The 21,905-nt window shown below is 46.3% G+C and overlaps 1 protein-coding gene and 1 non-coding gene across 2 annotated transcripts in view; both read right to left on the minus strand.

Moving 5' to 3' along the window:
• CHST3 (carbohydrate sulfotransferase 3) overlaps positions 1 to 21,905 on the minus strand; it is a 54,583-nt gene that overhangs the window by 12,630 nt on the left and 20,048 nt on the right. The gene's annotated exons all lie outside the window — the stretch shown is intronic.
• Positions 1,398 to 1,535, minus strand: LOC114810910. The gene has a single exon (XR_003758600.1). It is a non-coding gene; the product is annotated as a small nucleolar RNA SNORA7 (small nucleolar RNA).

Raw genomic sequence — 21,905 nt, forward strand, 5'->3', positions numbered from 1 at the left:
CAATAAATACGATTGACTGACTGTTCTTCATCAGTTTCCTCTTCCTACTCTTCCCTCTTTCCTAGAAATCATGGACTCAGGACCCACGTCTGAACCTGCCTACTTGTTTGCTGTTGGATGAAGAGTCCAGCAAGCTTTCCCCAATTAATTCCCAGTACTCCAGTCATGTCAAGCCAACACCCACTCTTAACACTTCTACGTTTAATTCTGATCTTCAGGACTTACTATTTTTTATAAATTCAGTTATATATCCATCCCGACATACTCAAACAACTACTATGTCATTGTTGTTCCTCCTGCTTCCTCTGTTTGTACATCATTTTTGAAATGCCTCTCCCATTAGATTGTAAACTCCTTGAGGATAGGGACTGAATGTCTTGCTTCTTTTGTATAATAATAATTGTGGTATTCATTAAGCACTTGCTGTGTGCCAGGCATTTTACTAAGCGCTGGGGTGGATACAAGCAAATCGTTTTGGCCCGGTCCCTGCCCCACATGGGGCTCACAGTCCCAATTCCCATTTTACAGATGAGATAACTAGGGCACCAAGAAGTTAAGTGACTTGCCCAAGGTCACAGATCAGACAAGGGGTGGAGCTGGAATTAGCTCCCATGACCTTCTGACTCCCAAGCCCATGCTGTATCCACTAGGCCATGCTGTTTCTCTGACCTCTAATGCAGAGTTGGGCACTTGGTGAGTGCTCAATGAATGCCAGTGATTGACTGATTCAGTATCCCTCAGGCAATTTCTACAGCTCTGTACTTCAGCAGCTCCAAGAAAAGGTGACTGAGTTGGCTGGCCTGTGAGAATCTGTAGGACAGAGCTAGCAGTCATTTTGATGGTGGGTTTGTAGCCCATGGGACTCATCCACCCATCAGAAAGAGAAAGATTAGCCAGGAAGTGCTGAGCCCAATTTTTTATCCTTAATAAATTCAATCCTGTCCCCCTGTCTCTTCTCTCTGTTCCCCAGACCTGCTAGATGTCCCTCTGGACAGCTGCACTGCCTTGCTGGTACCCGAAATGGGCCATTCCCTGTCATTCTAGGGCTGCTTTCCCATCCTGCCTTACTCCATGATGGGCAAAACACAAGCAGTGAATGTCAACCTCCACAAAATATAGGACATGGGGAAGGCTGTGGTGGCTGCTCCAGCTGTGCCTGTAGCCATGACTGTTGGACTCTTATGCCGTCGAGTCGACTCTGACCCATTGCCACCCCATGGACCCATCTCTCCCAGAACGCCCCACTTCCATCTGCAATCGTTCTGGTAGTGGAGCCATAGAGTTTTCTTAGTAAAAATACGGAAGTGGTTTACCATTGTCTCCTTCCGCGCAGTAAACTTGAGTCTCCGCCCTCGACTCTCTCCCATGCTGCTGCTGCCCAGCACAGGTGAATCTTGACTTGTAACAGATTGCCTTCCACTCACTAGCCACTGGCCAAGCTAGGAATGGTATGGAAATGCCTCTGCTTGACTCTCCCTCCCGTAGTCGAGACTGGTAGAGCACTGGAAACCCTCCAGGTGCGACCTGGAGAGGCATCTGAGCCATGAGGAGCCCGGAATTCCACTCCTCTTGCCCGAGAACCCAACTGCTTTTATTTCATTTTGTGTACTTATCCTGGCCTTCTATGTTGTTTTAGTGTTTTGTTTTATGTCTCTTTATGTGTCCACAGAGGGACTGGGTATATGAAATGATACAGATCAGAAGACACCCAATGAATAATTAAAAAAAAAATGATTGAAAGAATATTAACCTTCCAACCGATAGGTGGGTGAGAGGGGAGGAGATGGTGGATGAGGGCCAAATTATCCTGGGAGTTCAAATGAGGAAGAATTCAAGAAGCAGTTAAGGGCATTCCCTTGCCCAGTGTGGGGAAGTAACTTGGGCAATGGATGACAGACAAAAGTCAAACATAAAATTCACCGATCTGATGATTACAGATTTGAATTAGTGCAGTGTTCTAGATTACTTCTCATTTTGTTTTCACAACAACCTTGTGAAATAGAGGGCATTAATATTTCCAATTTACAGCTAAAGAAATTGAGACTCAGAGCTACAAGTGTTTTGTGCACATCTCACTGCCTACTAGGGGCAGCATTAGGACTAGAACCCAGGTCTTCTGACTCCCAGACCTGAACTTTTTTTCTTCTAATGGTATTTATTTACTGCTTACTATGTGCCAGGCACTGTACTAGGTACTGGGGTAGATACAAGCTAATCAGGTTGGACACAGTCCATGTCCCACAGGGGGCTCACAGTCTTCATCCCCGTTTAACAGATGAGGTAACTGAGGTACAGATAAATTAAGTGACTTTCCCAAGGTCACACAGCAGACAAGTGGTAGAACTGGAGTTAGAACCCAGGTCCAGCTCTTTTCACTAAACCATGCTGCCTCCAGTTTCAGGTCAGTGAGGGGAGAGAGGCAAGATCAGGAAGGAAGGAAAACAAACCATTGAGCATTAAGAGGGAGGGATTTTAGTCCCAGAGGAAGACAGGAAGGGTTCTGAGCCTTCATCCCGGCTTCGCTCCTCTGGTCTCTCGTCCCAGCTTGGGTTGTACATCTCAACAGGCTGCCACCAGAACCTCCGTTAAAAAGTCACTTTTTCATTTATGAGCTCTCCTAAGGGGCCACTGAAAGCCAGTTGTGGCTCTCAAGGCAGTCTGCGCTGCATTTGAGTCTCCAGCCTCTTTTAAAGTTGTTTCTCACTTTCCCATTTCACTTCCCTCCAACACCTTCTGCTGGCACTGTCACCCAACAACAGACGAATGCCGAAGATAACTGGCCCACCGGGACCCCCTGGGCCTCATTGGGAACCTTTTTCCCAATTTATGGTTCTTCCCAAGAACAGCTGCATTTGATACAGCCTCAGATTTGTTCTATTCGTGCTCTCCTACAAAAAAGCAAATTCCACACCCTAAGCACTTCTCCATTATCTCCCACCCAAAGGCCTTTGCACTCTTTCTACTCCTCTGGTACTGTTGAACTGGGATTCTTTACTTTGGGAATATAGATGCCTGGGTAGAGAGTCCATGGCTGTTTTTTCCCTCGGTGAGCCGGGAGCCCAAGTGGCTTGGGGTTGCCGTGGCTGAGAGGAGACTAGTCCTGTGGAAATGCATTCAGGGAGAGTAAGACGGATATGCTGAAGAAACAGCTGCATTGGCAAGGGTGGGAGCTGTCTAGTCAGGCCTCGATCCCCTTGCAGCTTCAGAGAAGGGGTGTAATAATAATAATGATAATAATACTGATGGTATTTGTTAAGCACTTACTACGTGCCAAGCACTGTTCTAAGCACTGGGGTACATTCAAGTAATCAGGTTGTCCCATGTGGGGCTCACAGTCTTAATCCCCATTTTACAGATGAGGTAACTGAGGCCCAGAGAAGTTAAGTAACTTGCCCAAAGTCACATAGTTGACAAGTGGCGGAGCTGGGATTAGAAACCACCACCTCTGACTCCCAAGCCCGTGCTCTTTCCACTGAGCCACGCTGCTTCTCTATGCAATGTGGGCAGACTGTAAGCACCCCATAGGCAGAAGCACCGTGGACTAGTGGAAAGGGCACGGGCCTGGGAGTCAGGGGAACTGGGTTCTAATCCTGCCAATTGTCTGTAGTGGGACCTAGGGCAAGTCAGTTAACTTCTCTATGTCTATGCCTCATTGACCCCATCTGTAAAATGGGGATTATAACTTTGAGCCCCATTTGGGACATGAACTGTGTCCAACCTGATTAGCTTGGATCTACAGTCCCCTAGACTGAAAGCTCGTTGTGGGCAGGGAATGTGTCTGCCAACTCTGCTGTATTCTACTCTACCAAGCCCTTAGTACAATGGACTGAACACAGTAAGCACCCAATAAAAACCATTGATCCTAATAAAGTGCCTGGCATATAGTAAGTGCTAAACAAACACCATTAAAAAAAAGTATCGCATCTATCAACTCTGCTGTATTGTACTTTCCCAAGCACTTAGTACAGTGCTCTGCACACAGTAGGTACTTAATAAATACTATTGATTGATTGATTCTTTGGCTTTGGGTGGATCTCCCAAAGGCGCAAGAGATACTAATACCCTCCTTCCTCTGAAACCGGCCCACCTAGGAGAGGTAAGGGCTGGGTACAGATGAATCTACATATTTTTAGTAAGAAAGAGGCAAAATGGAAAGAGAAAGCACCACATAGCACATTAATGCATGAACCATAGAAATGCAGGAAGAAAGGTCATTGTCCACAGAGGAGAACAAAGGGGAAATGTAGAGAGAAGGAATTCCTCAAGCTTCTTCTCAGGGAACCTGAGTCCTTTCCCCTTTCTTCCTCCAAATGCTGGCGGGGGCCGATTTCCAGCTTAACTTTCCAGTCCAAGCCTCCCTTTGTGAACTGGCATTCTCCTGTTGGTAAGGAGAGCCTTAATTGCACTGTGCTTCAGAACGACAAGGGCTCTTAAATCTAAACTGCTTGCGGTCCGCAACTGGCACCTGCAAGCTCGCTTTCAGGCTCTTGAGCCCTCAAAGCCACTGCCTAAAATATAAGGCCTCTGGCTTATCTCTCGGGATCTGGATGGTTCAGGCCTTTTGCTTGCAGGGTTTATATTGGTTATATACCAAATACCAGTTCTTTCACCGTTCAGATGGGTGCAGTTTGAGTCTCTCTGCAAGTGGCTGAGACGGGAAGTTAGAGGTTTTTTAACTATTATTGTTTGAACACGTCCCAAAGCAGAACACGGAGTCCGATAAAACCAGAGGAACTCTGCCAGACGTTGCATCAGGCGAGAAAATTCTTGAACTTCGAATGAAAGCCAAGAAATACATCTTGGATTTCTGTGTATCAGCAGTCGCTTGCTATGTACATTCCCCTTGGGTGTGGGAAAAATAGTGCAGAGAACAAAGGGTTGGGAAGAAGGTAGAAGTGATGGAAGAGGAGAGGTTTAACAGATGTAGAAGGAAGCGAGAAAAGCTCCCAACATACAGAAATTGAGAAAGGCAACAACAGAACCATCTCACAGCACTGAGAGCCACAGATGGGGAAGGTGGGGAGAGAGTCATTACCCTATTGGCTCCATCTCAAAGGAGCTGTGAAGAATCGATTTCCCTAGTTGTGAGAAGGAGACAAGTTAATGAGCATTTTCAAGATCACCATGTCAAAAGCTGAGTGGATGGAAAACAATGTGTGACCAGGTGGCTTGCAAACGGGAATGGAAAATGGTGTCCCAGAATCCAAATCCTGTCTCTGCTTCGCTTTTCTAGGAAGGCGGGAAGCAGCGTAGCACAGTGGATAGAGCACGGGCCTGGTAGTCAGAAGAACCTACGTTCTAATCCACCGGGTCTGCTGTGTGACCTTGGGCAAGTCACTTCACCTCTCTGTACCTCAGTTGCCTCATCTGTAAAATGGGGATTCAGACTGTGAGGTCCATGTGGGACAGGGACTGTGTCCAACCTCACTACCTTGTACCTACCCCAGAGTTTAGTAAAGTGTCTGGCACTTACTACATAAAAAAAGAAAGGTCGGGGCCAGATCCCTCCTGGGCCTCAGTTTCTTCATCTGAAAAATGGAGATAATCTCTGGAGGACCTCAATGTTTGTGGGGGAAAAAGCAACGACTGACAGCTCAGCAACCATCTAGTACAATTGCACAATCTGCTGCAAGTAGGCCTTCCAGGCAACTCTGTAGGAATCCCAAGAACTTTAAAGATAGGGCCATCACCATCAGCCCCAAAGCAAAGCTGGGCAGAGGTTAAGTTACAGGCCTCCAAAGTTGAAAGTTAGGGTTGTGTTAAGAATGTCAGAGAAGCAGTGTGGCCAAGTGGACAGAGCACGGGCTTGGAAGTCAGAAGGACCTGGTTCTAATCCCGGCTCCAGCACTGATCTGCTCTGAGACCTTGGGCAAGTCACTTCACTTCTCTGTGTCTCAATTACTTCATAATAATAATAACTGGTATTTGTTAAGCACTCACTAGGTGCCAGGCAGTGTACTAAGTCCGGGGTAGATACAAGATAAACGGGTTGGACACAGTCCCTGCCCCACATAGGGCTCACAGTCCTGATTCCCATTTTACAGATGAAAGAACAGAGGCACAGACACAGACACAATTCTTGCCCATGTTATGTGCTAAGCAATGTACTAAGCACTGGAGTAGTTATAAGATAATAACAACTGTAATAATTGTGGTATTTGTTAAGCGCTATGTGCCAGGCACTGTATTAAGTCTGGGATGGATACAAGGAAATTGGATTAGATACAGTTGCTGTCCCATGTGGAGTTCACAGTCTCAATCCCCATTTTACAGATGAAGTAACAGGCACAGGAGTTAAATGACTCGCCCAAGGTCACACCGCCAACAAGTGGCAAGGCCAGGATTAGAGCCCATGACCTCCTGACTCCCAGGCCTGTGCTCTATCCTCTACTCCAACCCCCACATGGGGCTCAAAGTCTAAGTAGGAGGAAGAACAGGAGGTACTGAATCCCCATTTTGCAGGTGAGGGAACTGAGGCACAGAGAAATTGAGTCATTTGCCCAAGGTCACACAGCAGGTAAACGGAGGAGAATCTGGCTCCTCTGACTCCCAGGCACTTGGACAATGCGCTAAACTGCTTCCCAGTCTTACTTGACTCTTCACCACACAGGGTCAATTCCCTTTGTCCCCAAACCCTCAGAGTGATGGGCCAGAAAGAGTCTTGAGTTCCCTAGAAGAAAGGGGCTAGACAACAACCTCCAACACTGCATTCTCAATCATACATCCTCTAGTTTATTCAAGTCTTTCTGGAGGCTACTGACTGCTTACTCCAAAAACATCATCACCAAGGAACATTCATTAAGCACACCCTGTTCACATAGCACTGTTTAAGAATGATAAGAACAATTGTGGTATTTGTTATATACTTATTATTATCTTTCACTGTACTATATGCTGGGGTAGATAAAAGATAACCAGGTCAGATATAGTCCCTGTCCCTCATAGTGTAAGTAGACAATTAATCCCCACTGTACAGATAAGGACATTGAGGCAGAGAAGTTTAATGGCTTGCCCAAAGTCACACCGTAGACTAGACAAGTGATAGAACCAAGATTAGAATGCAGGTTTTCTGATCCCCAGGCCCATGTTTCCCTGAAACCTCCTAGAAAGCAAGATTGCAAGCTCCTTGAGGGAAGGGTTTATGTCTACCTACTCAACAGTAATCTCTCAGGTGTTAAATACAGCACTCAGTGTAAGTGCTCAATAAATATCACTGACTGGTGGACCAGGGCTTTATTTTTTTTCATGGTATTTGTTATTTACTATATGTCAAAAACTGTTCTAAGCACCGGGTAGGTACAAGCCACTCAGGCTGGACACAGCCTATGTCCCGCATGGGGTTCACAGTCTTAATCCCCATTTTACAGATGATGTAATTGAGACAAGGAAAATTTACGTGACTCACCCACGGTCCCACAACAGATGAGTGGTGGAACTGGAATTAGAACCCAGATCCTTCTGACTCCCAGGCCATGCGTCCTTCTGACTCCCAAGCCATGCTGCTTCTCTACATTTTAGCTGTGCATGGCTTCCTGCCCAGAATACAGCAGTCCCGGTGGACAATGAATGCTATCTGAAGATGAGCAGGGCAGTTCTGTTCCTTGAACGGTGAGCAGAGAGAACTCCTTCGGGGATATGAGAATGTCAGGACCAAGATTTTGGGAGCTTGTGCTCAGACTCTGTCACATAGCTTGAATTCCCTCCATACTACTCCCCCCTCCCTGTCTCCAACTCTACCTTATTCTTTCAACTTTGGTGTTGCTCTGTACTGAAAGAGCCATGCAGTGGTTTGTGTTTCTTGGGTTTATGTTAGTTTAATTTGTCAGCAGATCTTTAGATGGCATGTGTGTCCTAGGACAGCTGTCTTTCCTTCTGTGGGCCTCTGGGGATGCTGCATTTTGGCATTCAATCTGGGCAGTCCAGCATTTCACAGCACGGCGCAGTGTTTGCAAACTGACAGCTGAGATTCAGAGTTTTTACAGATCCAGGTAGAGGGAAAAAAAAATCAGTAAGACAAAGCAACCTTATAAATCCCTTCTTTATATCCTTGCAACTACCACTTCCTTCCTGCCCTGATCTTTTTGACAATGCTTTTCCTTTGAGCCTCCTCTGGAAGGAAAGGAGGAAGAGGAATTGGGGGGGGGGGCGGGGGAATCAGTGGCAGGAAGGAGGAGTGTGTAGAAGAGAGTGGGCTTTTGTCTTCTCTTGGTTTTCTTCAACTACGGCTTCGGTTAGCTCCTCATTTCTTCTGGCTCTCCAAATCAAGGCCAGGCAGTCCAGGTTACATTAGGCAGACAGTGTGTTTCTGTCCTCATAATTCACAGTTCAGTCAGGAGAGAAGACAGTTGCGAGGTAAACAGAACTGGGATGTGGTCAGGCAGAAACTTTAAATGAAAGAGCATTTCAGTGAAGTATCAGATTTGGGATTTCTTTGATGGGTAAAGGGAGAAGTGGAAAGATCCCTGTATCTTTTGTTTTTATTATTCCTGTTTAGGTCTGACCTTCCCGCTTTAGCATGGAGAAGAGATCTGAGATCTGAGAAGCAGTGTGACCTAGTTGAAAGAGTACAGGACTGGGAGTCCTGGATTCGAACTCCAGCTCCTCCACTTGCCTACTGTGTGACCTTGGTCAAGTCACTTAGCTTCTCTGCACCAGCAGGCTACCCAACCTGGTGGTGGTAACCCCTGTCCCCACTTTCTTGCTCAAATCCTGGGTCTGCTCACATGGCACAGCAGATGCCCTATGTTTGCAAGAAGGAATGAGGCCTCCTGAGGTTCTCAGAGGTGGGACCGCCCCCTAACTGTCCTAGCTCCAACGGGAAGGCAGGCAGCACCCTGGATGGGGAATTAGGAGTCTTTAGACTCGTGGCTCAGAGAAGAGTGGCAGGGTGAAGTCTGCTCCAATCATTCAATGATATTTATTGAGTGCTTACTGTGTGCAGAACATTGTACTAAGTCCACCTCTAAGATCCTGCTCTTCTGCTTTTTCCTTGAGAGCTCAGTGGGTCTGTGGAGAGGGATGCTACCTAAACAGAATCAATCAATCCATCTATGGTAATTATTGAGCGCTCACTGTGACAGGATAATACAATGCATGATCCCTGCCTTCAAGGGGCTTACAATCAGTCAGTCAATCATATTTATTTAGAGCTTACTGTGTGCAAGCACTTGGGAGAGTACAATATAAAAATATAACAGACATATTCCTTGCCCACAATGAGTTTACAGTCTAGAAGGGGAGACTGACATTAATATAAATAAATCAAATTACAGATATATACATGATAATAATACCCATGATAATTGTGGGGTAGATACAAGTTAATCAGACTTAGTCCCCATTTTACAGATGAGGTAACTGAGGCCCAGAGAAGTAAAGTGATTTGCCCAAGGTCACACAGCAGACATTGAGCAGAGCCGGGATTAGAACCCAGGTCTTTTTGACTCCCAGGCCTGTGCTCTATCCACTAGGCCATACTGCTTCTCTGGTGACTTGGTGCTGTCCCACGGCCTGTCCTGTCCTGGGCCAGCTGTTGGGATTTTTGACTTGCCTCCCCAGGAACAGCATAAAGGGCCTACCTGATAGGGCGAGGCCCAAAATGGGGCAAAATGAAGCCCAGGGGGAGTCAGGCCAAAGCTAGTAGGCCCCTGCCTCAGATCCAGCACCTTGGAAATGGCTGACCAATGATCCCAGGGCTGGCAACTCGTGCCTCGTGTCCCCGCTTTGAGGGAGAGGGAGCAGGAGAGGCTGGAGACTTACATAAGTTCTTTAGGGCTGGGGCAGGGGAATGAATACAGGGAGTAAGCCAGGGTGATGCAGAAAGGAGTGGAAGAAAAGGAAAAGGAATAGAGGGCTTAGTTAGGGAAGACCTCTTGAAGGAGATGTGTCTTCAATAAGGCTTTAAATGGGTGGGGGGAGTAATTGTCTGTCAGATATGAAGAGGAAGGGTGTTCCAGGCCAGAGGCAGGATGTGGGCAAGAGGTCGGTGGTGAGATAGATAAGACTGAGGTACAGTGAGAGGTTTATCACTAGAGGAGTGAAGTGTGGGGCTGGGTTGGAGTAGGAGAGGTAAATTAGGAGGGGGCTAGGTGATTGAATCCTTTACAGCTGATGGTACGGAGTTTCTGTCTGATACAAACCACATAGGATAAGCTGCTCTTACAAGTTTGATTCCTAAGCCAACCCCGGCCCAACGATTTCCCCAAATAACAGCTTTTGCTGCCATTGCCTGGTAAGGAAGAGAACTCAGTATCTCTGCAGATAATAAATGCTCAATAAATATAACTGATTTATTGACTAATCAAAATAGGAGGGCGGCAGCCAGACTGGCAGCCTAAAGGCATTCCTGATGCTCAGAATAAGCACTAGAGAAATGTGATTCCTTACTGTTTCCTTAAGCATTCCACAAATACAACATGACCCATATGAACCAGGGCCCACCTATAGGCATGCTTCATCAAATAGTATCTGATTTAAGTGGGTTACCACATCAACCAGAGTTGGCAGAAATTTCTGTACTGTGTCTCCTAAAGGCCTACTGCCAAATCACCATTCTACCCATCCCCACAATGGTGATCCTTGAAACCATAAAAGTGGGAAAATTAGGGTGGTGAGGCAGGGAATGTATTTACCAACTCTGTTGTATTGCAATCTCCCAAGTGCTTAGTACAGTGCTCTGAATTCAATTCAATTCAATCATATTTATTGAGTGCTTACTCTGTTCAGAGCACTGTACTACGCTCTCGGGAAAGTACAATACAACAATAGACAGAAACGTTCAGGGCATGTCACTCCCCTCCTCAAAAATCTCTGGTGGTTGCCTATCAACCTCTCTATCAAACAAAAGCTCCACACTATTGTCTTCAAAACTCTCCATCCCCTTACCCCTTCTTACCTCACCTCCCTTTTCTCCTTCTACATTCCAGTCCGCACACTGCGCTCCTCTGGTGCTAATCTTCTCATCGCGCCTCGTTCTCCTCTATCCTGCCGTTGACCCCGGCCCATGTTTTACCGCTGGCCTGGGAAGCCCTCCCTTCTCAAATCCTCCAAACTAGCTCTCTTCCCCCCTTCAAAGTCCCACTGAAGGCTCACCTCCTCCAAAAGGCCTTCCCAGACTAAGCCCCCTTTTTCATCAGATCCTCCTCCCTTCCACGTCACCTCAACTCGCTCCCTTTGCTCTTTAACCCCCTCCCCACACCACAGCTCTTTTGTATATATATACAAAAGAGCTGTATATATATATAGAATTATATATATATATAGAATTATAGATATATATATATACCTATAATTCTATTTATTTATATTAATGCCTGTTTATTTGTTTTGATGTCTGTCTCCCCCCTTCTAGACTGTAAGCCCGGCGTGGGCAAGGGTTTTTTCTCTTTATTGCTGAGTTGTATTTTCCAAGTGCTTAGTACAGTGCATTGCACATAGCAAGCGCTCAATAAATACGATTGAATTAATGAATAAACAGTGGCATTCCCTGCCCACAAAGAGCTTACAGTCTAGAGGAGAGGAGACAGACATCAATACAAATAAAGTTACAGATATGTACATAAGTTCTGGGGGGCTGGGAGGAGGGAGGAGCAAAGGGAGCAAGTCAGGGCAATGCAGAAGGGAGTGGGAGATGAGGAAAAGTGGGGTTTAGTCTGGGAAGGCCTCTAGGTAGAGATATGCCCAGTAAATACTCAATAAATATCATTTATTTCCAATTGATTAATTGGAAAAGTTTCAACTGAGAAGCAGCGTGGCTCAGTGGAAAGAGCCCGGGCTTGGGAGTCAGAGGTCATGGGTTCTAATCCTGACTACGCCGCTTGCCAGCTGTGTGACTTTGGGCAAGTCACTTTACTTCTCTGGACCTCAGTTCCCTCATCTGTAAAATGGGGATGAAGCCTGTGAGCCCCATGAGGAACAACCTGATCACCTTGTATCCCCCCAGCACTTAGAACATTGCTTTGCACATAGTAAGCGCTTAACAAATGCCAACATTATTATTATTAGTTAACTTCTCTATGCCTCAGTTACCTCATCTGTAAAATGGGGATTAGGACTATGAGCCCTTTGTGGGACAGGGGCTGTGTCTAACCTGTAATCTTGTGTCTATCCCAGCATTTAGTACAGTGTATGGCACATAGTAAACGCTTAACAAATAAATACCCTAAAAAGACCTGGTTGAAGAGGGGGCAATTTTCCTGCTGGTCCTTCTGCCTCTTCTCCCCCATCTCACGCATTCCCAGCTGCCTACCCAACCCTTATGAACCTCAGGAATCTAACGTCCACCCCATCTCCTCTCAGATCCTTCTCGATTCCACCACCACGATGAACCCTTGTGCTGTCCTGATTTCCCGCTATGCAACATGTCAGAGTATCAAAAACAAACCACAGTGTAGACTCCAGGGAACTGCAGGTGAATCGACCTGCAGATGAATTCTTCCCCAGCACCAAGAAATGTACATCTGGTGGTTATTGCAAATCTGAAAAGATGAGAACAATGGCAAAACCCAGTGAAAAGAAATGGGGCAGTTTTAGTAAACTTGGTTCCCTTTTCCATTTTGCCACTGGTTTGCTGTGTGACTCTGGGCAAGTCTCTTGACCTCTCTAGGTTCAGTTTCCATCCCAGTTAAGTAAAATGGACAAATGAAAGGATATTTGTGAGATGCAATTAGAGCTCAGGATGAAGCCTTACCACCCAAAGGAATAACTTTGGGAAACAGAAGCCAGTTGGCTGTTGTAGACTTGGCCTGAATTGGTAATAGCGCTGACATCACAATCTGCTCTGGCCACTGCCCCATGACACCCAGCAGTGAGAAACTAGCAGACCAAAGGTTCTTGCAGAAACAAAAACATAAACACAAGACATTTTGAAAGTCAAAGGAAAACCAGGCATCTAGCATCTACTTGCCCAATGCCCAGGCTCCTATCAATCAATGGCATTTATTGAGCGCTTACTACATGCAGAGCACTGACCTAATATCCTTCCCACCCTCACTGTCACAGTGGTGTCCTCCCAAGAGTTCTGAGCAATCATCCCTAGAGCTCCAGGATGTCAGGGAAACCTCCTAGGGCTCTGGACTGCCAACAACTCTTGGGCTAGCAGGGAAAAGTCTTCTTAGTCACAGCCAGAAGGCCCAATCAGCCCAGTCAGGAGAAAGGAGAACATCAGGAACTGACCAAAGCATCTTTCACCCACACGCCAGCATCAATCTCACACCTCCCCCTGCCACCTGAGAAGACTCACTCCCTTTCTCCTTCCCTGAAAGCCAGGCCCAAGCCCGAGTGCCTGGTGGACTGGTGACGAAGCAGAATTAACTCATAAGCAGCCCATTGTTAGTGGAAACAGAGGGTCTCTGTGCAACATTTAACACTTCCCTCCTTGGATAAACTGCTCCCAGCCAACAACCACCGCCTTAACTGGGCTGCTTTTGGACGCTAGAGTCGACTGGGGAGCGGCTGGGTCCTGGGTTTGGGCAGAGGGAGGGGTCAAGATTAGGAGCTGGTTCCGTGGTTCCAAAAGTGAGATTGCTGGGCTGAGTTCTGGCTATCCTAAGGAGTCTGGTGGAAAGCTAAGAAACAGCAGCATATGAGCTATTGAAACAGGTCTGCTCAGCAAAACACAGCTGTACCCAACTACCAGCTGATAGCAGAGGGTTACGGCTCAGATCTGGCTATATCCTGTCCTCCTCTTGAAAATAAAGGGTTCCTCTTTATCACATTATCTTCAGAGAAACAAGCTCTAAGGGAGTCCTTTTTTGGCTCTTTGTCAAAGAGCTACTGGGTCACAGGGACTGAACCAAGTTAACTTGAAATGCCACATCATTCTTACTTCCTGGATGAACAGCCTGAAGGCTCTTTGAGAGGAAGGGCTTGAAGCTCAGCAGGGTATAGTAGGTAAGACCAACCAAGAGGGGTACTGGGATCGGGGAGAAGTCACCTGTACCAAGTTGGGGAATAGGAAGGGTTAACAGAGTGAAACTACTGGTTGATGCAACAGCTTGACCTTTAAACTGCTCCTCCCTGAAATGGAGCCTGGAGCCATTGCTTCCTTTGCTGATTCGGACTCTCTCCAAGGTCGGGAGATGTAAGTCTTTTTTTCAATTTTTTTTTTTAATGATAGAGAGCAAGAGAAGGGTGGGAGGCTTAATCAGGACCAGTAAAGAGTGAAGTCTGGAGTGTAGTAAGGGGAGAAAGAGGGAGCCAGAAGCTTGAAACTCTTGCTGGGTGAGAATATTGCATTTTATCCCTGTCAGAGCTTGGCTGGGGGTGATGAGAGTGACAGTGATGGGGACCAGATTGGCACCTCTGGAGTCAGAAGCTATTTGTGTGTCTGCAACACAGGCAATGGGCCCAGCCTGGGCATTGATGCTGCTGCTACTGAGCCTTAGAGCTCAGCCAGAGGGCTGGAACTTTTCAAGAGCAAATAACCTTGTATGCAGTAAGGCCCAGGGAACAGGCTGCCCACCTCCTCCAGGAAGGTTTTCCTGATTAATTCCCAACACCCCACACATGCCAACCCAATTCCAACCTTAGCACTTACAGATTATATTCCTATCCTCATCACTTTTGAGTCTCTTTATATTCTTATTTGTATACTCATATTTCTGTTCAGTGATTTATTCAGCTATTTCATCCCGATACATTTGTTCTGCTTCCTAGAAGAGCCTTGATTTTCCTCTTGCTCTTTTCTGTCTGTCTCTCTGCTAGAGGGCAAGCTTTCAGAGGGGAGGTACTATGTATTATGTACTTAGTTGAGTACAGTGCTGGTACTCAATACTACTGGTGCTGGTAGTCAATAACTACCATTGATGATTATAAAGACAATGATGGTATCCCTCACCCCCTTTTTAAAAATGGTATTTGTTAAATGCTTAAAAGATGCCAGGCAATCGTATTTACTGACTGCTTACTTTTTTATAGTATTTATTAAGCGCTTACTGTGTGACATGCACTGCTCTAAGTGCTGGGGTAGATACACGTTAATCAGGTTGGACACCATCCATATCCCACATGGGGCTCACAGTCTTCATCCCCATTTTACAGATGAGGCAACTGAGACACAGAGAAGTTAAGTAACTTGCCCACAGTCACACAGCAGACAAGTGGCAGAGCCAGGGTTAGAACCCAGGTCCTCTGATTCCCAGGCCTGTGCTCTATCCAGTAGGCCACATTGCTTCTCATGCTGCTTACTGTATGCAGAACAGTGTACTAAGAGCTTGGGGGAGTACAATATAACAGATACATTTCCCGCCCCCAATGAGTTTACAGTCTATATGTGCTTACTATGTGCCAAGCACTGTACTAAGTGCTGGGACAGACACAAGGTTGCCAGGTTGCACACTGTCCCTGTCCCACATGGGGCTCATAGTCTTGATTCCCATTTTATAGATGAGTTAACGGAAGCACAGAGCAAGACTTGCCTAAAGTTACACAGTAGCAACTGGCAGAGCTGGAATTAGAACACAGGTCCTTCCGAATCCCAGGATTGTACTCTATTCCCTAGGCCACCCCATTTCTCAAATGTTTTCCAAGTTCCCAGGGCTACAAGAAAGATGAGAGGCAAACACAACCTGTTCAGTGCTAGATGTGGTCAAACTAGAGCCCCATCCCAGCCCTAGTGCTGGGTGCCTGATCACAAGCACTGGCGCTCTGAGTTCACCCTGTTTCCCTCCAGGCCAAAATAAGAGACTGAGAAGAGGCAAACCAGCTCAGGGGAGCTGAATGGTGAAGGGTTAAGAAAAACCGTCGGAAGAATGCTGGGTTTGGAAAGCTCAGCTGTGTGCGTCTGCCTATACTGTTGGCAGCTACGGTGAGGCTGGCAGCCACCCGCCCCTTAACATACAGAAAGAGGGGAGTGGGACGAGCAGGGAGATCATGTGAGCATGAGAAGATTTCCAGGCCCACGGGGTCTCTCTCTAAACTGGCATTTGGCAAACATGGGAGCTGCAGGTTTGGGCTGCCTGGGCAGAGTGGGAGATAGCTGTTATTTCTTCCCTGGCAACTTTCACCTTCAGCAATCTCACTCAGCGAATGGCCAGAAACTGATCCCTGAATTCTTTCTACCTATGGGGCTTCATCGACCCCCTTTCTTTAAGTAGCAACTTCCACTTTGACAGCAGGGGCAAAAAGAGGGCTGAGATTTTACGGGGGGTATGTGGACTGGGAAGGGGTAGGCTTCAAAGAACTAGTAGGCCAGAGAGCACCATTTTGGGTCTTTTCAGCCTTTTCATTCAATTCATTCATTCGATCATATTTATTAAGCCCTTACTGTGTGCAAAGTACTGTACTAAGCGCTTGGGAGAGTACAATATAATAATAAACCGACACATTCCGTGCCCACACTGAGCTTACAGTCTAGAGGGGAAGACAGACATTAATAGAAATAAATAAATAACTCCCAGGTGTCTCCCAGGCCGGTTGTCCAGCTCACCACCTCCATTACCCCCGTGGAGTGGGCCCCTGGGTCCCTTTCTGCCCGGCTTCTATGATCTAGTGATCTTAGTAGCCCTAGCCCCTTCCTCCCTTTCTCCTACCTCTTATTTCTTTCCCTTCCACACGTTGTCAGAGCCACTGCCGATTCTGAGACCTTTCTTCTTCTTCTTTTCCTCCCCTAATTCCAACCCTGCCAGCCCCATCAACTCCTGGCAGAACCCACCTGGATTACGATTGACTCTCCAGAGCCTCTGGACCCCCTTTCGAACAAATTTGGGCCAGGAGTGTCAGGAGAAGAGTAGAGAAGTGAGGAGTTTCAGCAACAGCTACCACTAAGCCAGGGATCAGACCCGAGGAGAAAAGCCTTTCCACTCTGCTTGCCAAGGGCCATGAAACAATTCATTTCCTCCCAGATGGCCCCAGATGTGGACGTGCAGCAGAGACTTGTGATTGCAGCTCAGGCAGAAGACCTTGGGCTCCATTCCCAGCTGCTTCATGGGATTCTTTTCCATGCTGTTCCTCAGTTTTCTCATCTAAAAAGTGGGGCTAATCGTACCTGTCCCCATTCCCCCTCACAATGGAAATGTGCTTGTAAGACCACATTGGTGACAGCCTGGGAGAACTTTGCCACCCCCGCCTACCCACTATCATCAGGGAGAGGTCATATTCTGAGCTAGTGATAGTAGTAGTAATAATATTTATTAAGTACTTAGTGTGTGCAAAGTGCTGCACTAAGCACTGAGAAAGAATATGCATGTGGGAATTAGACATGGTCCCTGACCCTCAGTTATAAATAAAAAGGCAAGAGAGGACAGGCAACAGACACGTAAGGAATGATGAAACAAAACACCAAAACAACATGCTAGTGGAATAGAAGATTGTGATTATGGACTTAGAGGTGATTCTATTGGATGAGCTTGTAAACTTCTTCCTCATGACGGAACCACAGCTCTTGTTTATTGTCATTATTTCTTTATTATTTTGCCTTTTTAATGTTATTTCTTTCCTGGTGGATCTGTCACTACTCCCACCTTCCTCTTCATATGAGAGCCCCTAACGGCAGAGGTTATGTTTGAATTGTAAATCTCGGCACCTTTATCCAGCACTTAGCAGAGTGCCTTCATAATGTAAATCCTCAAAAAATTGCAATTATTATTATTAAGAGGAAGAAGGAAGAGGAGGAGGAGAAATAGGAGAAGGAGAAGCAGCATGGCTCAGTGGGCGTGGGAGTCAGAAGGATCTGGGTGCTCATCTTGGTTCTGCCAATTGCTTGGGAAATTCACTTAACTTCTCCGTGCCTCAGTTTCCTCAACTGTAAAATGGAGATTTCAATGGCTTTTCTCCCTCCTACTTAGACTGTGCGCCCCATGTGGGATGGGGACTCTGTCTGACCTAATTAACTTGAACCTACCCTAGAGCTTAGAAAATAATTTGACACATAGTAATTGTTCAGCAAATACCATAAAAAAATAGCACCTTCAGGCTCCTTGGTTGAAAGGTCTGTATCAGTCATTAATAATTAAACAGGCCCGATTCTCTGGGTCATCCTCAGTCCTGAGCTGCCAATAGGGCATCTGATCTCAAGCTCTGAAATGTGAACTTTTGGCTCCCTGGGCTGAGGAAGAGAATGGAAGACTCCATGGAGAGGAGAAAGGTGCCCTTAGCAAGATGGGTCTGCATGTTACCAACCCGTCCAGCCACACCTCCCTCCTTGCTGGAATGAAGCAAACGGGAGAGGGTCTGACGAGTTGTAACAACAGTCTGGCATGTTGGATTCGAGCCCTCAGCTCACGAAATGCTGGCACCGGTCCCTTAGCCTGAGTCACGTACCCTCTTTGGAGCCAGAACCAGAAACCACAGAGCACCCCTTCCCAACTTCCCCGGTCTCTTTCCAGGTGTGGTGGCTACCCACTCCCCAGGCTTGCATAGCTATCCCAAGACCAGCACAGGGCTGGTCTGAAATCTTCTCAGCCAGTCACACCCTCAGCTGAAGGCCACGTGTCTGTCCCCACCCACCTTTTAGACTGAGCCCACTGTGAGCCAGGCACCAGGTCTGAATCAATGCCCTTGTATCTTTCCTCAGCGTTTAGTACCACACAGTGCTTTACACAGACAGTGTGCCTAATAAATATTGAAAATATACCAATAACAGTCTGACGACTACCCGCTTAGGGAAACCGGGTAAATACCTGAGGTGGGCTGCATGAATGCCTTCCCTATCTCTGGTGGTCTTTCCTCACCCAGAAAGTAATGTGACAAATGGGATCAGGCCATACGACCAAGAGAAGCTCTCCAGGTCGATGCTCGGAGTGTCATTCTGGGCTGGCAGTCAAATCTCAGCGTGACCTAGTGGAAAGAGCCTGGGCCTAGGAGTCAGAAGGATGTGGGTTCTAATCCCACCTCTGCCACTTGTCTGCTGGGTGACCTCGGATAAGTCACTTCACTTTTCTGGGCTTTCGTTATCTCATCTGTAAAATAGGGATTAAGATGGTGAGCCTCATGTGGGACAGGGACTGAGTCCAACCCTTGTATCTAGCCCAGAGCTTAGTACAGTGCCTGGCACATAGTAAGCCCTTAACAAATAACACAATTATCATATTATTATTATTACTATTATTATTATGATCTCTTTATTATTATGCCCCCAAATCCAGTGCTCTCAGAAAACAGTGCTGGCTTTTAGGGTTCCAGACTTGGGCAGTAGAAGTAGAGCAGGACTCAGGGATTGATTTAGTGGCCTGTGGGCCAACTGTGGTACCTCAAACCTAGCCCGGGGCTTCCACCCTCCCTCCCACCCCTTCACCACTTATAACTCACAGGGGCACTTCACTGTCCTCACCTCATCTCTATGACCTCTGCCTTGGGTCCTGCTGGATGGAAACTGTCAGGGCCTGAGAGGACAGCGAGCATCCTTGAACCATGGAGTCACAAATGTGAATCCCTGGCCTTGACTGCAGGTCAAAATTCAGGCCAAAGCTCTACATTAAACTTCCTTCTAAAATAGATTTTATAAAGGGAAAAGCACATAGTTGAAAATCAGGGGCTCACATTCTAATCCCAGCTCTGTCACTAGACTGCTGGGTGACCTTGGGCAAGTTACTTAATCTCCTTAGGTCTCAGTTTCCTCATCTGTAAAATGGGTATTAACTACCTGATCTCAGACCTTCTGGGCTTAGCATACACTAAGTACTTAATAAACATCATTAATGTTATTACTAATAATGGCAATAACAATAATAATCCCAGGGTGAAACTCGAGAGAGCAATTGCTCTCATCTTTATATTGACTCTGCCAAGCCTCTTCCTTTATATCCTAGAGCAGCTGGTTCAAATTATAATTTCCTCAATACATAGAGCCTTCTTCATCCGAGAATATTTGATTATCAATTGTTCAATCCTCTTTCCACTCTCAAAAAATGGGTGCGAGGTGTGGTTGACTTTTACTTTCTGATTCTTGGCTGGAGTTCCTTTAGACGTGACCTGTTATTCCAGAGGGGAAAATGAGAATCAAAAGACATCTGCAATACATCTACACGTTTAGAAAATGACTCTGCTAGTTTGAAACAGATGTTCTCACTGAACTGCTAGGTAGACTTCCTGACTGTGGGCTTCGAGGCATTACACCAACTGGCTCCCCCTCACTCAATGTCCCTCTTCTTTTCCAATGCCCTAATTCACTCTGTCCCAGCCATCTTGCTTGCTGTCCCCCAAACACAACTCTCCTACCTCTAAACTTTGCGTATACCATTTCTCCATCCTCTGCAGAACCACATTCCTCTGCAAAAAGCCCACCTTCTCTCCGAAACCTTCTCAGATCAACTTCAGCCACCTCCATTCACTTATCTCAGTACTCCTTATGAGAATCAACTGAAATCTTGGTTTTCCAACAGTCAGTCCATTGTATTTATTGAGTGCTGTGTGCAGAGCACTGTTCCGAGTGCTTGGGAGAGTTCAATAAAACAAGAGAATAAACACATTCCCTGCCCACAATGAGTTTACAGTCTAGAGGGGGAGATGGACATTAACATAAATAAATAAGTTACAGATATGTAAATAAGAGCTGTGGGACTGGGAGGAGGGTGATGAATAAAGGGAGCAAGTCAGGGTAAAGCAGAAGGGATAGCGAGAAGAGGAATGCAGGGCTTAGTCACCGAAGGCCTCTTAGAAGAGATGAGGTTTTATGGAGCTGCTTTTTATAATTTTAAATTTTATAGCTACCACCCTTCACCTTTAGGTCAATTTTTATGTCTCTGTAGTTTGTATCTCCTGATTCCCCCATTAGATTGCACATTCCTTGAGGAGAGGGACCAGATCTTACTTTTTCTTTGCAATTTCATTTATTTATTTATTCATCTATTTATTTATTTATATTAAGGTCTGTCTCCCCCTCTAGACTGTGGGCTCGTTGTGGGCCAGAATGTGTCTGTTATTATATTGTATTCTCCCAAGCACTTAATACAGTGCTTTGCACACAGTAAGCTCAATAAATACGAACAAATGAATGAATGAGTTCTCTATGAACTCCCTGGGTACACCTAACTGGATACACCAATTGCTTTTCCCTAGGGTGGCAAATCCAGGATTCCCAGTCTTTTCATTCTCAAAATCTGCCCAGGTGAGTTTCTTTGATGTGGCATGGAGCAAAAACCCTTCTCATGGCCACTGACCCTTACCTCCAGTAACATAACCTACAGTCCCATTCTAACGCTCACCTCATTAATTTTTTTTTCATCCCACTATAAATGCTGTGGCAAATATAACTCTGTAAGAGCAAATGGCCCAATGAGACAGGAAGAGGCTCCCAGGGCCCCTTGGCTAACAAGGCCCAGCTTATCTGGACTCAAGCTTAGCCTCCTGACTTATGGGACTCAGTATGACTAGGAATAGAGAAGCAGACTGGCCTAATGGTTAAGAAGGGTCTGTGAGTCCGAGGACCTGGGTTCTAATTCCAGCTTCACCACTTGCCTGTTGTGTGCCCTGGGGTAAGACGCTTAATTTCTCTGTCCCTCTGTTACCTCTTCTGTAAAATGAGGATTAATACTGTGAGCCCTATTTGGGACATGGACTGGGTCCAACCTGATTAGCTTGTATTTACTTCAGTGCTTAGTACAGTGCCTGGCACATAAGCACTTCACAAATACCATTAAAAATAAGAAGGGGGGATTGTTTCCAATAGCCACTCCCTAGAATGCACTCCCCAAAGAAGCCTCTAAGAAAACAAGGCCCACTGAGTGACATTTCCGTACTGGGAACCCAGCTCACCTTCATCTTCATCATCATCACAACCATCAACAGCATTGAGCGAATGTCTTCTATACTGACAGAAAACTGTACTGAATGCCTCCTGGGTGCTACACAAGCTGCTTGGGGACATAGAGCAAAAGTGAATGATGAAATCTCTGTACTCAAAGAACTCACAATCTAATCGGGGAGACAAGTGGATACGTATTGCCAACCATGGCCAATTCTCCCCTAAG

This window comes from Ornithorhynchus anatinus, chromosome 3 (genome assembly GCF_004115215.2).
Source record: "Ornithorhynchus anatinus isolate Pmale09 chromosome 3, mOrnAna1.pri.v4, whole genome shotgun sequence".
Classification (NCBI taxonomy): Eukaryota; Metazoa; Chordata; class Mammalia; order Monotremata; family Ornithorhynchidae; genus Ornithorhynchus; species Ornithorhynchus anatinus.